The sequence below is a fragment of the Mytilus californianus genome, unplaced genomic scaffold (genome assembly GCF_021869535.1).
Source record: "Mytilus californianus isolate M0D057914Y unplaced genomic scaffold, xbMytCali1.0.p SCAF_8, whole genome shotgun sequence".
Classification (NCBI taxonomy): Eukaryota; Metazoa; Mollusca; class Bivalvia; order Mytilida; family Mytilidae; genus Mytilus; species Mytilus californianus.
This window is the reverse complement of record NW_026262734.1, coordinates 54,498,836-54,521,077: the sequence shown is the minus strand read 5'-3', so window position 1 is coordinate 54,521,077 and position 22,242 is coordinate 54,498,836. Positions and strand designations below refer to the sequence as shown.

Genomic DNA, 22,242 nt, shown 5'->3' with positions numbered 1-22,242 from the left:
AATTCAAAACAAGTAAGAAGGAATTGCAGGAACTATGTCCTATAAAGGGAGATAACTCAGATAAAGTAACTTTTATAAAGAAATGTGTTATTTTATTACATTTATGTACATGTAGCAGGAAAACGAGTCCCGTGACTCCAATTTTTCTTTTTCTTATAAAAGCATTTTATAGGATCTAACTTCTCATATTTTACATTAAAATTCTATCGTTTAGTTTTCTTTTTATTAAACAAAATTGGGTTTTCCATCTATAATCTTTACTAAATCAGACAATTTCCCACAGCTTGTAGCGTGACCCACACTTTTAAACTTTCGAAAATAACTCATCATAGAAATTTTGTACGCCAGACGCGCGTATCGTCTACAAAAGACTCATCAGTGACACTCGAATAAAAAAAATCAAAAGGCAAAATACATTTGTCAAGTAGGAAGTTGAAGAGCATTGATGACCCGATGTTCCGAAAAGGTTTTGCCAAAAACGGCTACGGTAATCTATTATTGGGGTTTACAGAATAGAGAATAAAGGGCAAAAGGTGAAGAATAATGGCCACAAACAAAATAAAGAATAGAGATAAATTTTAAAGAATTTGACGTAATGTTTAAAGTTTTTAAATTAACTTGTTTTCCTTATAATGACGTTATACCTCCATCAGCCTGAAAATGTTATGGCATTTCACACAGAAGTTCTTATTTCTATTACTGCAAAATATTGTATGAATATTTGTTTGCGTTATCTGGTTCTATTTAAATGCATTAAAAAAATCCTACACTGGACGTTTAGTAAGCAAGTGAACCATTAATAAAGTGAAGTAAATAAATAAAAAAAACTTACTAACCTGCTTCGCCGCTTGTATCTCAACGACTGATCGAGCAGGTCATTGAGCATAGCTAAATTGTCGTATATAAAATACTGTTGAATAAATTTATACTTCAGTAACTTTAAGAGTATTACATGACAACGACACGCATTAGTGAAACTGAAAAATGATTGAAAGAAATTATATCTTAAAATTTTTATTGACAAAATTGGTCTCTCATTTAAGATATTCATTCAAAATTTGCTATTTACCAATAGATAATAGATACAAAATAACCAAACACTATTACATATAGTTATTCCTGTTTTGTGTTTATGCTCTGAAACTTAAATTATTACTTTTCTTTCAAATTATTCAATCTTGAGTGTACATGTACTTAACTGAGTTTATTGCATAAACACATCTCATAAGTTTTTGAATGTAAATAAGGGTACTTTAGGTAAGGGTAGAAGTTTCATCCAGTTATAGTTACATTTTAAAACATGCAGAGCATTCTTCCAAATTTCAACCTGGTATTGCACATTTAAAAAGCAATCACAATTTACCGTACTAAAAGACAGAATCCCATTTGGCCATATTTAAACTATACATGTACCCCTGTTTCCTTTGAGATGTATTCTAATTAGTAGATGAAAGAATTGGGGAACGGAAGAGAATTGTATGTTACATACAATGAAGGGATGTTAATCTTTTAACTTGATATTACTTAGCGACCAGCGGCGAGTATGTCATGCATATACAGGTCGTCTTTCGTTGGGATTAAGGCCAAGAAACACGTGTTAGAGGCAAGTAAATCATATCATGTGTTTCTTAGTGTAATGGTTAACAAATGCAGTAAGAAACGGTCATTTAATTTATATAGACGGACAGACTAGGCAGTTGATTCTGTTTGATAGTTTGAAGATCATCATGGAACACGTTAAAACATTGAAAAAAAGATGCGAAAGAAAGTATAAGGACATTCCAACCTCAAATATTGAAGAGAAACTGACAAAACTTTGTCAAATAAACGAAGACATACAGTCTTAAATCACTTCATACACGTTAGAAAAATAAAAAATGTACCCCACCAAAATCTAAGAGTGATCTCAGTTGCTACGGAAGGGTAGGCAGAAACAGTTCCACATTAAGTTGTATTTTTCGTTTGCAGACATTTTGATTTAATTCATCTAACTAAATAAATCAGGTCGTTAGTTTTTTCATTTGAATTGTTTTACATTTGTCATTTCGGGGCCTTTTATAGCTGACTATGCGGTATGGGTTTTTCATATTGTTGAAGGCCGTACAGTGACCTACACGAGATAAGATATAAGATATAAACGGAACTGACATGAAAAACGTAAAACATTTCAAACAAGAAAACCAACGATCCGATCATGTACAAAACCATGGACGAAAACAACTATTTTAAGACGGGTTAAGACTAAAGATGTAGAGAACTTTCTAACAAGTTGTATAAAGTTTTAATTCTGATAATTATTTGACTTTGTCCATTCCGCTTACTGTTATTTACAGACACATACATGTATTATTTACGCTATATGACGCATAATTTCCGGAAGAGCTTAAAATATTTAATTACAAATGAACTGAAGTGAAATTCAAGAACATCTTGTGTGAAGAGCTTTTGACGTTCTTAAAACGGAAATCGTCACTTTCTGAAGAAGGCGTTTGATCACAAGTATATTAAAGTAAATACACATAAAGGGAAATTTGACATAGCATCGTATATGATCAGTGATCTACGAGATATCTACATCATAAAAGCTGTAAATTGTTCTGGTAAGTGTGATATTGAAATTACAATTTAGATATTTTGGTAAAAAAAATATTTAACTTTTATTAGAATTATAAAGCAAACATGATTTAAGGATGTTCGCTACTCTTGTTTTTGAATTTTTGCCAGATATTCGGAATCCGCTTGTTTTAACCATGCAGTCCCATTAAAAATTGTGCCCACTAACCCCTGCTTTTCTTTTCATAATTTGATTACATATAGTTTAAAATGTCATCTTTGATAATCCTTGTTATTTTTTCATCTCTTTTGAAAGAATAAAGGTGACCATGTTAAATGTATGAAAAATCTAGGGAGAAGTATTTCCCGCCAAATTTTCAATGGCTTATATCTCGAAAACAAGCACTCGGACCATTAATTTTTTTTCTGCTTTTTTAGTTTCTTTATTTATAAACTATCAATTTATAACAGTCTTTTAAAAAGCTTGTTATTTTGAAACAGATCAGCGAACATCCTTAATGCAATTTTGATCTGAACGTCACTGATGAGTCTTTTTCTGGCGTACAAAATTATTAGCCTGATATCATTGATGAAGTTTATTTTTACATTTCCCATTCTTTACGTTCCGCTATATAGATGATGTTCTCTCACTAAATAATACAACATTTGGTGACTATGTTGAACGAATCTATCCCCTCGAACTAGAGATAAAGGATACTACAGATACAGTTAAATCTGCCTCATAACTTGACTTACATCTAAAAATTGACAATGAGGGTCGGTTGAAAACAAAACTTTACGACAAAAGAGATGATTTCAGCTTCCCAATTGTGAACTTTCCATTTCTATGTAGCAACATTCCAGCAGCGCCTGTATACGGAGTATATATATCCCAATTGATACGATATTCCCGAGCTTGTATTTCCTATCATGATTTCCTTGATAGAGGATTGCTGCTCACAAGGAAGCTATTAAACCACGAATTCCAAATTGTGAAGTTGAAATCATCCTTTCGTAAATTTTACGGACGCCATCACGAGTTGGTTGACCGTTATGGAATAACCGTTTCACAGATGATATCGGATATGTTCCTTATGTCGTAACTACAATACCCTTCCCTTTTCACGAATGTGACCTACCGAATTAGACTATTTACCGGATTTGTAATAACATAAGCAACACGACGGGTGCCACATATGCAGCAGGATCTGCTTACCCTTCCGGAGCACCTGAGCTCATCCCCAGTTTTGGTGGGGTTCGTGTTGCTTAGACTTTAGTTTTCTATGTTGTGTCATCTGTACTATTATTTGTCTGTTTGTCTTTTTATTTTTGGCCATGACGTTGTCAGTTTGTTTTCGATCTATGAGTTTGAATGTCCCTCTGGTATCTTTCGTCCCTCTTTTAATTCCGTTTGGTAAACGTGTTAGATTATTATATTTGAGTGCATGCCAGGCTCAGATTCAGCCAAAAAAGGTTCTGATTTCCTTTGCAAGAAGAGTAAGGATTAGACGCAAGTTTCATCTTTTCGTATGTGTTTTTATAAACTATTTTGTGTATTTAAACCGCATCGGTAGTGTCGTGGACGTGTGTTCAACTCTATTGATGGATTCCGATCCCCGATCGAGTACACTATACATGAATGACGCAAATCAGGAAGCTAATTTTGCTTATTCACTAATCACTAATCACTAATATTTAGAAGTATGACATGTTTTGGAAATTAAAAACTTGTCGAATCGGAGTTAAAAGAATATGTCCGACAATAGGGCGACGTGTGTTCTTGCGTACTGTTTTTTTTAACCCTATGAACTAGCTCGATAAAATATGACAATCTATTGGTCTTGTGTAGAGCAGAAAATGTAAGACCGAAAGAAGAATCTTGTGTGAAAAGTCCAAAGCCTACTTAAACGGAAATCTATTTACTGATGAAAGCGTTTGTCCTATTTATACCACATTAACATCTTCGTTTCCAAAATATGCAAGCAGAATGCATGTACAATACTAACTAAAAAAGATGATAAAACACAATCCTATACATGCATTGCCTAAAGACTGGTTCCCTGTTCTTTAATTGTTGGGTTATGCTATGACTCAGATACCCGTATGTTGCAGAGAACCAGGCTGGCCTTGAAATTTTACTACTGTAACCTATACCAAATACTATTTCAGAATATTTTTAAGATTTTCTCAAAAAGTCAATCGATTGTTTTTTAACGTCCATGTGTCAGACATATTCAGGACGAAAACAAATTACAAGTAATTATAGTTCCAATATATAGGTTCCGGGATGAAGGGCGGTACAAATAGACTGTCACTGGAAAAAGGGCATGTAGGATAGGGTCAAAACATTTACTTGCAGCAGAAATCCGACGAACCCGCCTAAGACATTTATTTTGACGGTTTTTTTTTTTTTTCTAGAAAAGGATATTTACACAAAAACTATAATATTATAATGATATTTCTGGCAAGTTCTAAATTGTGAAATACTGCTTATACAAGAATATATAGTAATCGAAAATACAATTAAATTATTTTATATGCAAATTCAAAATTATATTCATTCAGGGAACCACAATCATGAAGATGCCAATACTATCTTGTATCATCTGGCTGGTTATAACTGTGGATCTTGCACTTACAGTACCAACTGCCTACAGACAAAAAGTAAGATACGTGTATTTACTGGTCCTTTTTATGTTTCCACGGCAGTTGTTTTATCTTTAGAAAATTTTATTTTATTAACTACATTACCAGATGATTTTCGGAAATAAATAGGAAATGTTTCTAATATAAATATATGTCAATAAGAAGACAGTCATGCATTTTGTTCCCACTATATTCCCACAAGAAACAGGTTTAAGAGATTTTCTTTACGTGGTGTGTATGAGTGTTTTACAAATATCTATTGGTGGGATTGCACAAGGTAACGTTTTTCACTTGACTGTTATTGACGTCTTTACACTAAATCCAGTGTATCTTGGAAGTGTACTGATTGATACTTTAGTCTTAGATTGATGATTCTTATAATAGTGGATATTGACTTTGAACAAGCTTTCAGTAACTGAGAGCTAAGCCCTTTTCAATTGTTTTTTTTTTGTTTTTTTTTAAATAGTTTGTTTTTATATTGTGCTGTTATTCCACTGTTCCAGGTTAGGAAACTGTCGGAACTCTTCTATTTGTCAATACATTTAGTGACATCTAGTGCCTAAATAAATAAAGCTACGCAAATTCTGCGAGGATACAAAATGAAAACTTCATCGATGCTGAAGACGATAGTTTAAATAATTTCACCAACAGTTGTCTATAATTCTATTACCAATCAAATTCAGGAGTGTAACTGGCTTGAAACGATTGTTTTAGGTGTTTTCTCAACTTGTTCTTCATCTTTAAACTACGATTTCGAATAGATACCAAAAAGGAATACCCGCCTTATTTTCAAAGCAAAATTATATTTTAAATAAATAACTGTGTAGATCGTCTAAGGCCACTCAACTTTGTCTGAGGGAGTTCCAATTTATGTTTTAGTATATAACCAATTATATATAGCAAGTAAAAGATATGGTATCAAGAAAATCATACCAGTACCGGAGCACGCACTACTGAGTGAATGGTTCCCTTTGGGTACTGATAGAGGTCACCTACAGTTGTACCCCTCTCATGGTAGTAAAAACCACAAACCAACAACACGGATTTTCTTAAACTCTACTACGCTTTATCAAGCATGCAAAAGCCAGAACGGTTGAAAGTCCGGCAAAATTTTAACATGTATAACGTGTGTTTAATTAAACAATTATTATCGAAATCATGAAAAATATATTTTTTTACAGATAATGTGCATTTAAAAAAAAAAATTGATATAAGCCGCTCCTGTATGGCGAGCATTCTTAATCTGCCTTTGTCACACGTATTAAAACTAGAGCCTCTCGAAAATGTAAACAAATACGTGGCAACTCCTGTTGTTCATGTTTCTTTTTATCAACATGTTATGAGTATTCTATTTACAACTAACATCTAAGTAAAACAATATTTGAAAAGAAAGGACATGGGATATCCATCCATGGCACAAAATCAGAACATGCCCCCCCCCAAAAAAAAAACACAAACCGCAAAGGAACGGCGTTTTTATTGCTGTCTTTCATCTCAAAGTCACAGTGAGGTAATAATCATGTTTCTATGTTATTTTAGAGATGGGATTGGTTTTCGAGGGCAAGTGAATTGTATAACAATGTCAGAGATCACATAAGGTAAGACATTTATAGCATCAACAATTATTTTTGCTTTACATCCAATGGCATATAATTTGAATACCGATTGAAATTTTCCACAATGCTGGTGCTGATTACATGTACCCAGTCTAAAAGGTTAGATACGACAATATCGTACATATATTATTGGTTATTCGCCCTTGCGATCCTCAGTTGAATTACAACATCTTTTTTTGTCAAAACGACAATAAAACAACAATGAATATTAAAATAAACACTATATGATTTATCCATAAAATAGAGAAAAAGATATAAATTTTACAAAGGTATAATAAAAACTTACATTTTTAATCTTATAGCGCGAGACTTCGTGACGGGATGTCGACTTTTTATCGTGATTTATCTAAATTTTGTGCATTTACTGGTACATGTAAGGGACCGGTCATTATTTATTTCCAGGGGGGGGGGGGCGGCAAAATGTAAATTTGAAATGATAAAAAATGATTGACCCCCCCCTTTTCAAAATGTGTTAAAAAATTTAACCCCCCCTCTTTCAACTACATAAAAACTTTTGACCCACCCCCCTCTCTTTTCTGATTATAATTGAAAGGTTTCAAATGATTCAATTATCATATGTTGCTAATATTCCTAGTAAGGTATTTTAATACACATACACAGAGAATGCATTGAGGACGACATCTGATAGAAGAATACACTCATGTAAGGGACCGTTCAATATTTACCAGATGGATGGGCCGGTGCATTCTTAATATTATTTCATTAAAAAAGTTAATGCCCATCCTTTTAAATTCTGCAAAAAAGTCCTTGCCCATCTAAAAAAAAACTATAAAAAGAGTCCCTGCCCCTCTAAAACTTAAAGACAATCAAAAATGATTTAGGTTCTTTTTCTATTTTAATATTTGCATGTTTATGTCTGGAAATCAAAGAATAGCCTTTGGTGTATTAATACAAAATTCAAAATGTGCTAGTTAATTCCACATATACATATATATTTATGTGTGTATCAGAAACATACATTTTATTAATTTTAAAACCAGTATGAATATACATGTATAGATTTGATTTTATATGTGCAGCCTCAGATATATAAAATATCACAATTAAATCTCAAGATTTAGCATACTATATTAGCCAGCCTTTCATAGAGGCTTAAGAAGTGCTAACAATATTCATGCAAATCATAAAACATATGAAGAAATATTAACCATACTGTTAAATGTACTTATTTTATTTTTTTCTGAAATCTGAGGTCATCTTAAATTTGAAACAGTTTAATGTATCTCTTCTTTGTTCTATTAAATAATTGAGGGTCACCACTTTTTTCCCCTTTTGTGACCATAGGACATAAAGATTTATTCAAACTATTGTTAACAATCAAAAAAATATTAACTAAATATCCAATTTGTATACAATTTTCAAAATACCATATTAATTTAAAATAAAGGGAATAATTTAAATTAAGGGACAATAACTCTTGACTAGTAAACATATTACCATATGCCGAATTACCAATTATTGTCTTAATAATAGAGCATTCTTATATTTCAAATATACAATATCCCTTTATCTATTCTACTTTTCAAGAAAGAAATTATGGTCTTTTTAAAGCAATTTAGGCAGACATGTTTTTGACTTTGATGCAGCTTTTTTTACCTATTAATTAAATCCCAAAGGCGGATTTAGGGGGGGGGGGGGGGCAGGGGGTCAGGGTCCCCTTTTTGTGGGAAAAATTTAGTTGCTTATATAGGAAATCACTGAAGCATGACTGGAGCGGGCCCCCTCTTAGGCAGTCAGTGGGCCCCCTCTTATGAAAATTTCTGGATCCGCCAATGAATCCCTAAATTTGTCAGCAATACATGTACACCAAACTACCAAACAACCTGGCATTCTGTAAGATCAATATATAAATGAGATGGCTGTAGAGTTTTATGAAAATCAAAGTTGATTTGGAAACGTTACACCAATTTTCAAAAATGACTATCTGAATTTAGCCTAAACTGAAAATTGTAGCTTCTTTTACCTATTAACTAAATCCATAAAAATGACAACAATAAACCAAAGCACCAAACAACCTGGTATTCTGTAAGATCAATATGTTAATGAGATAGTTGTAGAGCTATATAAAAACCAAGTTGATTTGAAACTTTATACCAATTTTTAAAGATGACTATCTGAATTTAGTCTAAATTAAACATTTAAGCTTTTTTTAACCTATTTTTTAAATCCATAAAAATGACAGCAATACACCAAAACTACCAAACAATCTGGCATTCTGTAAGATCAACATATAAATGAGATAGCTGTAGAGTTATATGAAAATCTAAGCTGATTTGAAAAAGTTATAAAAAAATGTAAAGGTGACTATCTGAATTTAGCCTAAACTGAAAATTGTAACTTTTTTAACCTATTAACTAAATCCATAAAAATGACAGCAATAAACCAAAGTACCAAACAACCTGGCATTCTGTAAGATCAGTATGTTAATGAGATAGCTGTAGAGTTATATGAAAATCCAAGTTGATTTGAAAATGTTATAAAAATTTTTAAAGATGACTATCTGGTATTAACCTAAACTGAAAATTTAAGCTTTTTTTTAACCTATTTATTAAATCCATAAAAATGACAGCAATACACTAAACTCCCAAACAACCTGGCATTCTGTAAGATCAATATATGAATGAGATAGGTGTAGAGTTTTATGAAAATCCAAGTTGAATTGAAAAAGTTATAAAAACTTTTAAAGGTGACTATCTGAATTTAGCCTAAACTGAAAATTTTAGATTTTTGTTCTTACTTATTAATAAAATCCATAAATTTGACAGCAATACACCAAACTATCAAACAACCTTGTATTCTATAAGGTCAAAATACAATTGATATGAAAATCCAAGTGGTTTTGAAAATTTATGTAAACTTTTAAAAGTGACTATCTGAAATTAGTCCGAATAGAAAATTCTAGCTTTTGTATTCTTTAAATAAATCCTTAAAATTGACAGAAATTAACCAAGCTACCAGTTTCTTGAGACCATGTCTTTTATGTTTTGTGTGCCTTCAAAAGAAATTTCCTACACACCGATAAAATTGATAGCAAAATTTTTCCTATAAAATAAGTTCTGGCCCATCCACTGTACATGTAAAAAAAATCACTCATATATTTATTTATAGTGGAAATCTATATGAGGTATATTTAAGATATGGAATAAAAATAAAAATAAAATGCTTTGAAAATGTCTTTATAGAATATTTTTTTGTACACATAAAACAACAGTTTGTAAAATATATGAGTTCATCTTGAAAAATAAAAATGGTGTCACCTTCAAAAAGCAAAGTCTACTTTTGCTGTGGTGAAGCCAGGATTATGAAACCAATTTCATAGTCTCTATTCCTAGTTTCTTAGTTCTAAAACATCATGGCTAAGAAAAACATAAGAAAAGTGACTTATTTTGCACATTTTTTGGTAATATTCATTAGTCACTTGACAATAAAATTAGTCAAAGAGTAAAGTGACTAGCTCTAGGTAGATAACTGATAGTGACAGTTTGATATTTGTGAAAGAGTCAAACTAGGAGACAAGTTAGCTCTGACTATACATGTATAGTCTATGGTCATGGTACATTGTATATGGCGATCAATGAATCTATGGCCAATAAAATCATGACCCCCTACTAGATCAACCTGAAAAAGAATGACCCCCCTCTATCAGATTCAATTTTTTTCATGACCCCCCCCCCCCAAACCCCTCTACTTTTTTGCTGCCCCCCCCCCCCCCCCCCCCTGGAGATAAATAATCACCGGTCCCTAAATAACTATGTGCTAGTACGATATACCATACTACTTTTAGTGTCGTCTGCCTGGTTACTGACTGAATGCATTTAATTGTGCAAAATTTTCCTTCAGCTCCAGTATTTGAACCTTTGTTTATAAATTGATTTGAAAAGGGAGATCTGAGTTCACGAAAATGAGACAGCAACACAACGATACAAAAAAATCAAAAGACATTTAGGGACAATAACTCTTTTATGGATTTTTGCCATGTTGACATTAACTAATTACTAGATACTTTATTCAATATTTTGTTTTAGTGATTCCGTTGACACCGTTGGAGATTTGGCTGATACTATAGGTGTCCATGCACGGGAACACCTTAATCTGGCTGCAGACCATTTAGAAGACATAGGCGTCCTACGTGAAAGAATTGATGAAGCAGGCGAAAGACTGAATAATATAACAAGTCAGACGGTTCAGAGAGGACAGGAAATAATTGAGAATGGCAAAAATGAACTTTCCAGAGTAGCAGAACACGCAATGAACAAAGCAAGGGAAACTATCGAAAACAATAAAGATGTTCTGGAGAACAGTCAAAAACATATTTCGAGAGTAGCCGATTCTATGGCAGACATGTTACCCATCAAGTCTTTAAAAGTATGGATATTTAAATAAAAAAAAAAGTGCACTTTCGAGATCGAGGATTTGATATTGCAAGCATTTATAACTTCATTAGTGAATTTTAGTATGTATCGATGTTTTTTTAACACGAAACTAAAACTATCTGTAGAAAAGTTGCCCACGCATTTTGCCCTTCCGGGACATGATTTTTACTCCTGATTATGTGTAAAGTTTGTGTTGTTCATTATATACTTTTGTAGTCTTTAGTGAACCGTTACTGGCTCAATTGGTGATAATTGTTCCTATGCAAAGGGTTTCTGATTGTAGTCTGGTATCTTGAATTTTTTTTAAGAAGCTTTCACATGATATTATTATCTTATACTTCTAATACGCCAAAGTTACTTCAGATACACATTTAAGTCAGGGTAACACACAATCTGAACAATCCTACATTGAAAAAAAACACTTATTATAGTAAACAAAATGAACCAAGTGACCCAAGTGATTATGTAAAGCCAATTTTCTTGAAAGATCAAGATGTTCATGGCTCGGTCAAACCGCCTCGGGCGCAATGGCTAACAAATGTTGAAATCTTCAAATCAATTGGTGCCAAAGTCCCTTCACAGTGTATAAAGGGAATACAGAGAATCAGAGAGATGTGGCGAATTTATATGGACAATGAGGGTGACAGACTGTCTTTGTTGGTACAGGGGGTAAACTAACGTGGCAGGCAAGTACCCCTTCACTCACAAAACCCTCACAACCCATCTTCGCTGCAAAAAGACACAATACGCATTAAGGTGAAGAACATCCCCCTTTCTGCGGATGATGGGCAGATACATCGAGCCCTAACCCTTCAAGGCTGTGAAATTCAAGATTTATTTAGAGAGAAACTAATAATAAATGGTAAGATGACAAATTGTAAAACAGGAGATAGGCTTGTTATTAGCAAGACTCTAGATAAACCGATCCCCAGAAATCTTCCGATTGGAAAACATTTTGGGAGAATTTTTCATGCTGGCCAACCAGAATTCCAAAACAACAACACTGGGGTAATGGAAGAGAGAACATGTCACAAATGCCTTAAACCGGGCCATATGTGTTTCCAATGTCCCAATGACTGGGTGTGCAAAATATGTAAAGAAAGCGGGCACAAAATGATAGACTGCCAAAATATTTCTCAGGATGTTGATGAAACTAGGCAGCAAGCCGAGAATGACAGCAATGCATCTATTGACAGCAAAAATCAGGATGAAAATGTAGAGTATACTGAATTAGAAGCTCCTACAAAACCACCTACTAAAAAAAAATCTGAAAAAAGAAACAATAATAGCAAAACATCTACTAACAAGACAGTAGCACCAAAAAATGGTAAGGATGGAAACAGTGACAATGTTGACAAAGCACAACCACCAATAGACAGGTTCGTTAGAACACCACATAGGAAAACAGTAAATGCAAGTGACAGATCACCTCCAACACCTACAGAAGCTCTACATGACAAAACTAGTGGAAGTATTGGAACTAAAAAAACTAAAGCATAAGTCAAATGTTTACAAATCACAAAACAATGACAATGATTGTACAATAGTTTTATCATACAAAATTTACAAAAAAAAATAAAAATGACAAATAAATTACAGCTCATATCAAGAGTTTACCAATCAAATAGACAAAACATGGTGAAAAGTAATTATTATATAGGTTGTAAAAATATGTGTAACAACTATGTATTAACTTAAGTAATGAATATGTATCTCAATTGTGTATCAATTAAGTGTTACAGAGACATAATTGTATTAAATGTCGCTGAGTGTTATAAAATTTTAACTTTGTGTTGTGTGTTGAAACTTAAATATAATTATAATTTATATATTATTAACTATGACATTTACAAATACAATTAATCTATGTAGTCTCAATGTTAACGGAATTAGTTCAAGGGAAAAAAGAAATAGAGTTATAGAATGGGTTACGCCTCAAAAAAGCGTTATAAGTTTTTTACAAGAAACACATTTTGACTGTTTCATATAGGGTCCCTGGTCTTATGAAATTATTACTAGAGAGAAGACCACGGCGTCTTGTGTATGTCATATGGGGTCCCTGGTCTTATGAAAGTATTACTAGAGATAAGACCATGGTGTCTTGTGTATGTCATATAGGGTCCCTGGTCTTATGAAATTATTACTAGAGATAAGACCATGTTGTCTTGTGTATGTCGGGGTCCCTGGTCTTATGAAAATATTACTAGTGATAAGACTATGGTGTCTTGTGTATGTCATATGGGGTCCCTGGTCTTATGAAAATATTACTAGAGATAAGACAATGGCGTCTTCTGTATGTCATATGGGGTCCCTGGTCTTATAAAAATATTACTAGTGATAAGACCATGGTGTCTTGTGTATGTCATATAGGGTCCCTGGTCTTATAAAAATATTACTAGAAATAAGACTATGGCATCTTGTGTATGTCATATGGGGTCCCTGGTCTTATGAAAATATTACTAGAGATGAGACCATGGCGTCTTGTGTATGTCATATGGGGTCCCTGGTCTTATGAAAATATTACTAGTGATAAGAACATGGTGTCTTGTGTATGTCATATGGGGTCCCTGGTCTGATGAAAATATAACTAGAGATAAGACCATGACATCTTGTGTATGTCATATGGGGTCCCTGGTCCTATGAAAATATTACAAGAAATGAGACCATGGCGTCTTGTGTATGTCATATGGGGTCCCTGGTCTTATGAAAATATTACAAGAGATGAGACCATGGCTTCTTGTGTATGTCATATGGGGTCCCTGGTCTTATGAAAATATTACTAGTGATAAGACCATGGTGTCTTGTGTATGTCATATAGGGTCCCTGGTCTTATAAAATTATTACTAGACATGAGACCATGGCGTCTTGTGTATGTCATATGAAGTCCCTGGTCTTATGAAAATATTACAAGACCATGGTGTCTTGTGTATGTCATATGGGGTCCCTGCTCATAGAGATAAGACTATGGAATTTTTTATATGTCAGATAGATTTCATGGTCTCATAGAAAAATATTAATAGAGATAATACTAAATCTTAATTATGACGACTCTTGATGCCAATAATAATGCAAGTCTTATGTCATCAGAGAAAATATTTTATTACATGTATACTATAATTTATTGTATTAAGAGACAAGTTATACATATTGAATACATACAAAACAAAGCAGGCAAAAATAAAGTAATCTCTCAAATAGAGACTGCTTTAATAGAATAGCAAAAATAAAGTAATCTCGCAAATAGAGACTGCTTTAATAACTTATTTGTTCTCAAATAGAATAGCAAAAAAAAAAAGAAGAAAAAAAAAAAAAGATATTTAATCTCTCAAATAGAGTATTAAAAGCAACAAGCAAACGTTTTACATACAAAAGACATAAAAATCTAAAAGAGAGTATTTGACGAATTCAAAGAAGAAAAATTATATAAACAGACGAAATCAAACAAAAGATAAAAATGTCACGCACAATAAACCAATTGAAGAGCTTAAATAAAAAGAGGAAAAAATACTCAAAAAAACAGAAAGAAGAAAAAAGATAAAAAACGATTGTATAAACAGGTGTCGTATCCCCATAAGGGAAATCAAATTGAAACTATTCTACATATTACAAGAAAGGAAATATATAGGCTAGGGATACCTGATGAGGATAGGCCTAGGTCAACATGACCATAACCGAAACACCCTTTTTAGTATTAGAAACCAAGACCTGATCTGGTTTCCTATTCTAAAAATACACACACAATAATTATACTACAAGCATGCAAATGTGAATTTCTAGAAATATATGAAAATAAATGCAGAAGAATGTATTCCATAACCAGAAATATTTATCATACACTGAGTTTACCAGCTCGAAATTACTCTAATGCACATAGAAAAAGGAATTAATTACAATGGATTATAATAAGATATACTGGATTGGTCCTGGACCCGATTGATTTTGATATAAGAACAAATGGTGGGTTGAACTTGGTTTAATGGCTAGCCAAACCTCCCGCTTTATGACAATGTGAAAACTGTTGCTGAAATGATAACACTAAGTGACAGAAATACAGACCAAACACACGCAAGAACATTCATCACAGAGAAACGCACAAACAAATAGTATACTACAGTGTAGTAATAGTCGCCAAACATGTAAACTGCAGAACAACAACGAAATATTTCATCAACGACAAACACCACAGGATATAAAAAACAGTTACGCGCTTACGTAACTCAAATGCAATCTCGAACTTTATGCAATTATTTCCACAATACTATACAAATAGACCACATAGCGAAATAACAGATGTTTGCCTCGCCTGCGATTAATGTCAAAAATAACAAAACAAAGGAATTGATTTTTCGGCGACGGCGGCTAAACTTTTATCAACATTTTGTGATTTTTGTAATCTTTAATAAAAGTTTAATGGTAACTACAGACGACGACGGACGACAGGCGATTGCAATAGCACACATAGTCCTTCGGGTACTAAACACATCTTCTTGATGTGATCTTCATACATGCCAAATATAAATAGAGGCTCCAAGGAGCCTGAATCGTTCACCATTTCAATGGGTCCCATTAGACTTGATCATGAAATAAAGTTCTATTATGTGCAGACAAATGGAGTAACTTACTTCAATATTAATTAAGCTTGATTAAATTCAGTGGTTATCATTCTCAAAAAGGAATATGTTTACGATAGGGTTTTGATACAAACTTTGCCCTCACTGGTGGCCATTTTACCTTCGGATCAGCTCAAAACGTAAAAACTCTTTTTAAGGACCTTGATACTAGGTACACATTGTATATTTATACTAAGTTTAAAATCAGTCATTTCAGCGATCTTGAGAAGTAGATTTTGAACATTGATTTTTTCAAAGTCCCTTGGCGGTCATGTGTTTTAACCAATGGGTAACTAAGAAGCAACACTTGAATAGGACCTTATAGTGCACACGTATATCAAGTTTGATTCAATTCTGATAAGTGGTTCTTAAAATAAAAATGCAAATGTTGTTTCCTATAGTGTGTCGATGCTCACAAAGTAGCAATTCTAAGGTTGTCGTTATAGATGATATAGCGATGTCGTAAATACGATATAGATGTCGTTATAACGACATCCTTATGTCGTTATTACGACATAAGGATGTCGTTATTTCCACATAATATGTCGTTATTACGACATAGCGATGTCGTTATTTCCACATAATATGTCGTTATTACGACATAGCGATGTCGTTATTTCCACATAATATGTCGTTATTACGACATAGCGATGTCGTTATTACGACATACTATGTCGTAATTACGACATAAATTAATTTTTTTGAATGACCCTTATCGGCTTCCGTACCATTCCGACCCTCATATTGATATCTTTCTGTTTAAGTTCAAGAAAAAAAGGATGAATATGCATTAAGCAAAATTATGTTACTGAATATATCGTTTCTTCTATTACCATGTGATTACAGAGAAAACATGCCAAGGAAAAAAAAGGAAAAAGAATATAAAAGAAATTACTAGAAAAATTTACTCTTCATATATTTATTTTATTGAAACTAAAATTTATTACCAAAGACATAGATTATACTTAGCGATATATTTTCTTTTAGAATCTTTGTATTTTTTGATAGACGAATATTTGTATTTAGTGCTGGTTTTTTACCTCAAAATATTTCTAAGTATTTGGGAAAGAATTGTTACATCACATATCTATCCTTCTATTTCAAACCAACTTATATATTATTCAGACAGTTGTCAGTTGAAATCACAAGCTCCGAACATATTTGAAATGTTTCATTAACATGATTAATAAAATCCAAAGTTGTTTTATTCTCCAAAATATCTTAGAAGTTACTTATTGATAACATATAAGAGACTCAGATTGATTGGTAGGACATTAAATCCCAGATGTTTCTTTTTGTCATCTTTGATTTGCTTTTTTATTATCTTCCTTTTATTCGTTGTGATATTGATGATTTTCTTTTAATAACAAGAGTCAATACAAAGAACTCATTTAAGAAAGAAAATACATGATAATTTTCTTTTTTTGGTTTAAAGACCAGTTTATGAGTATCAAAAATACTAATGGGGTTTTATTGTTTGGTTGGTTTTTTTCTTTGAATAAGAAAATACATGAATATTTGATCTAAAGACCAGAATGATAATTTTTTTTATATATGTATAACGTTTGGGCGACTTTCTTTTTGGTCGAAAGACCAGAATAATTCTTCAATACATTTGTGGACTAACGTTTTGCTATTTATTAAGATTTTGTTGATGGTTTTTAATTTTTTTTTAATGTAACTTATCCAGTTTTGGTCTTACGACCAGATTAAAAATGTTATGTTATGTGTGTATGTTTAAAATGGTCTTTGGGTCAGTTTAATGAAGGAGACATTTCATACTAAATTTACAAGATATTGTAAAAGATGTACAAGTTCCATAGCCAATATGAAAAAAATTACACTTCAGATAGTAATAAAGTATTAAAAAGCATTTAATGCATTAAATCGATCATAAATTGGTCTAAAACCCATAGTTTCGTAGCAGGAAATTATAAAAATACGTTTAAAAAAGCATTGTTAAACCGTTTATACTATAGTGTAATGGAGTGGTAAACAAAGGTAAAAAAAGGAAAAGAATGGATTTTCCCTTTTAGAAATGGAACTAGTTATTTACATGTGTTTTGTTGAATTATTCTCGCCTTGAATATGCGTGAAACTGATATTTTCCATTGGACGTTAAACAAACACAAGTGAAACAAGTTAGTAGTTTAAAGCCATTTTACTGAAACTAAATTTTGCGGTTTTTTTTCTCGAAAAGATTTGTTTTTAAAATTCGCGACGTTAGAATGCAGTTCAAACATCATCGGTTCCCATTCCCCGGTCAATACACTATGGACGTACCGCATGGTATGATTTTCAATAGATAAATTGCGAAAATGGAAACAAATATGTTACTAGCAACGATATTTTCAGATTTATGGGCGTACATGTACCTAGTGTAAAATGGTTTTATTGCATTTGTATCCAGTATGTGTCAGAAGAAAATATCCTTCCAAGTTATTATGACAGAATTGTTGAAATAGCAACTGTATGATGGGTCCTCTTTGTACATCAATTCAACAATTACAACAATTCAAACATCTGTTTGCTCTTTTTTTAAGAAAATGTAATTTAAAGTTGCAATGAAATAAGTATAGAATTTGTCTCAATGGAAGCGTGAAGTAGTTTTTGTTTCGTTTAAATTTTAATGGTGCATGGCCCTGTCACCCATACTTTTAGAAATATTTTTCAAATTGACATTTCAAATATGGCCCAAGACCACAATTAATGATCCCGCTTTTCGTTGTCCACGAATATAGTTCCTTTTAATTAGAGTGTATTTTTTCTTAATTTTTTTTCTTTCCCTTCCTCACTCATTTCTTAGTTTTTTGTGGGTGGAAATAAAAGAAGAGAGGTGAAATAAACTTTTGGATGTTGTATTTTAACTGATTTTGATATGGAAAGAGTGATTAGGCCAGGTGCAAAAGGTGATATTTACAGTTTTTGGAACATCTCTTGACTTGTCGATAGGGGTATGGATGTGTATTGGCTAAATTTGTAAGAGTCATTGGTTCAATCTTTCTGAATTTTGGATATATTTTTGGACTAGTACTATACATTACACACACAAAAGATTTGACAAAAATGCAAGGTGCAATTTTTTTAATGAAACAAAACGTTATAAAGAACTAATAGGGGAATTTAATTGTGGTCTGTGGCCTAAGAGGTGAATTCAGGAAATATTGAATTTGTACCTTGACAACTTCACTGAATGATCTATTGGTATTAATTTGTCAAACTACATGAGAATAAATGATTTCCACTTTTATTTGATAGAAATTTTATAAAAAAGTGACATTTCAGCCTACATGCCCTAAATTGAACTTTTTCAGTTGTTTCAATATTTTTACAAAAGTAGCATGCTTACTTTCTCTCTGACAGATTTTTCTGGTTTTCTATTTGTGTTTGTGGTATCTAATGTAGATGTTTAACTCATTTTTGAACACTGAACACAAAAAAAAGTAGATAAAATCAGAATAAGAGTGCAAAATGTGCTGCTTTAATGGTCTTAGTCTAACGGTCAGTATGAAGCAAGTGAAAAATGAGGTTCTATGCACATACAAGTTGAATTCCTTTTAGCAGATTTCACTGAATCTGTATCAAAAGCACTTATTACTGGTTGTTTGACCTTGTCTGTTTCACAGACTACCTTTATTTTATTTTGTTTGATAGCTAGTGGTTAAAATATTGGCCTTTTGAGGCTGAAATTTCATGCCGGTTTTAAAAATTAAGTAAATAACTTTGCTTCAAATCATACTGTCTACATATATAGTTGAAAGTGACAGTCATGTTACATCCAGGCTCCATGTTTTATCATATCTAAACAAAGATTTGAGCAAAAAGAAGCATATCTCTATCTACCATATCATTTATATGCTTTTTAATATGCAAATGTGGGGAACGACCTAAATTGACAACCTGTTTTTTTAAGCTTGACATTGCTGAAGACAATTTTATTCACATGTGTTATGCTATTTGAAACTTATATTTCCATTAAAAGTACATTTATAACATGTAAAAGGTTTTTTTATAACTTAACAACTTCAGAAAATTGTGGTAAGTGAAAAATATTACATTTCATATAAGGCCTCACATCATTTGAAAACCTCTATTTTTTGGCACAGGCTCATATAAAATTTACTTCTGGCCATTTTTTATAAGTCTGAAACATGAAGTATGCTATCTGTTGCTTTTAATAGGTTATAACTTATACATAGAAACATTAATAAATGTAAGTTTTGGTATATTTTGGTTTTTAGAAGCCCAAATTTGATAGTTGAAATTGTTCTAATTCAACGCCACAATTCAGCCTCCAAAGTTCAGATATAAAAAATGCCACATTTTTTATAATTGGTATCATATGGCTTTGAAACTTTGTAAACTGTTTTATAATACACTAAGCTTAAATCATGCCAAGTTTTATTAGAATTGGTCAAGTTTTAGACCCCTAATAATTAGGCCCAAGACCACAATTAATGATCCCGCTTTTCGTTGTCCACGAATATAGTTCCTTTTAATTAGAGTGTATTTTTTCTTAATTTTTTTTCTTTCCCTTCCTCACTCATTTCTTAGTTTTTTGTGGGTGGAAATAAAAGAAGAGAGGTGAAATAAACTTTTGGATGTTGTATTTTAACTGATTTTGATATGGAAAGAGTGATTAGGCCAGGTGCAAAAGGTGATATTTACAGTTTTTGGAACATCTCTTGACTTGTCGATAGGGGTATGGATGTGTATTGGCTAAATTTGTAAGAGTCATTGGTTCAATCTTTCTGAATTTTGGATATATTTTTGGACTAGTACTATACATTACACACACAAAAGATTTGACAAAAATGCAAGGTGCAATTTTTTTAATGAAACAAAACGTTATAAAGAACTAATAGGGGAATTTAATTGTGGTCTGTGGCCTAAGAGGTGAATTCAGGAAATATTGAATTTGTACCTTGACAACTTCACTGAATGATCTATTGGTATTAATTTGTCAAACTACATGAGAATAAATGATTTCCACTTTTATTTGATAGAAATTTTATAAAAAAGTGACATTTCAGCCTACATGCCCTAAATTGAACTTTTTCAGTTGTTTCAATATTTTTACAAAAGTAGCATGCTTACTTTCTCTCTGACAGATTTTTCTGGTTTTCTATTTGTGTTTGTGGTATCTAATGTAGATGTTTAACTCATTTTTGAACACTGAACACAAAAAAAAGTAGATAAAATCAGAATAAGAGTGCAAAATGTGCTGCTTTAATGGTCTTAGTCTAACGGTCAGTATGAAGCAAGTGAAAAATGAGGTTCTATGCACATACAAGTTGAATTCCTTTTAGCAGATTTCACTGAATCTGTATCAAAAGCACTTATTACTGGTTGTTTGACCTTGTCTGTTTCACAGACTACCTTTATTTTATTTTGTTTGATAGCTAGTGGTTAAAATATTGGCCTTTTGAGGCTGAAATTTCATGCCGGTTTTAAAAATTAAGTAAATAACTTTGCTTCAAATCATACTGTCTACATATATAGTTGAAAGTGACAGTCATGTTACATCCAGGCTCCATGTTTTATCATATCTAAACAAAGATTTGAGCAAAAAGAAGCATATCTCTATCTACCATATCATTTATATGCTTTTTAATATGCAAATGTGGGGAACGACCTAAATTGACAACCTGTTTTTTTAAGCTTGACATTGCTGAAGACAATTTTATTCACATGTGTTATGCTATTTGAAACTTATATTTCCATTAAAAGTACATTTATAACATGTAAAAGGTTTTTTTATAACTTAACAACTTCAGAAAATTGTGGTAAGTGAAAAATATTACATTTCATATAAGGCCTCACATCATTTGAAAACCTCTATTTTTTGGCACAGGCTCATATAAAATTTACTTCTGGCCATTTTTTATAAGTCTGAAACATGAAGTATGCTATCTGTTGCTTTTAATAGGTTATAACTTATACATAGAAACATTAATAAATGTAAGTTTTGGTATATTTTGGTTTTTAGAAGCCCAAATTTGATAGTTGAAATTGTTCTAATTCAACGCCACAATTCAGCCTCCAAAGTTCAGATATAAAAAATGCCACATTTTTTATAATTGGTATCATATGGCTTTGAAACTTTGTAAACTGTTTTATAATACACTAAGCTTAAATCATGCCAAGTTTTATTAGAATTGGTCAAGTTTTAGACCCCTAATAATTAGGCCCAAGACCACAATTAATGATCCCGCTTTTCGTTGTCCACGAATATAGTTCCTTTTAATTAGAGTGTATTTTTTCTTAATTTTTTTTCTTTCCCTTCCTCACTCATTTCTTAGTTTTTTGTGGGTGGAAATAAAAGAAGAGAGGTGAAATAAACTTTTGGATGTTGTATTTTAACTGATTTTGATATGGAAAGAGTGATTAGGCCAGGTGCAAAAGGTGATATTTACAGTTTTT

The 22,242-nt window shown here is 32.1% G+C and overlaps 1 long non-coding RNA gene across 1 annotated transcript in view; it reads left to right on the top strand.

Moving 5' to 3' along the window:
- Positions 1-2,236: 2,236 nt before the first annotated feature.
- LOC127710680 (uncharacterized) overlaps positions 2,237-22,242 on the top strand; it is a 74,390-nt gene continuing 54,384 nt past the window's right edge. Inside the window, exon 1 of the long non-coding RNA XR_007986272.1 lies at positions 2,237-2,600. This is a non-coding gene — a long non-coding RNA (uncharacterized LOC127710680). The remainder of the gene's footprint in view (positions 2,601-22,242) is intronic.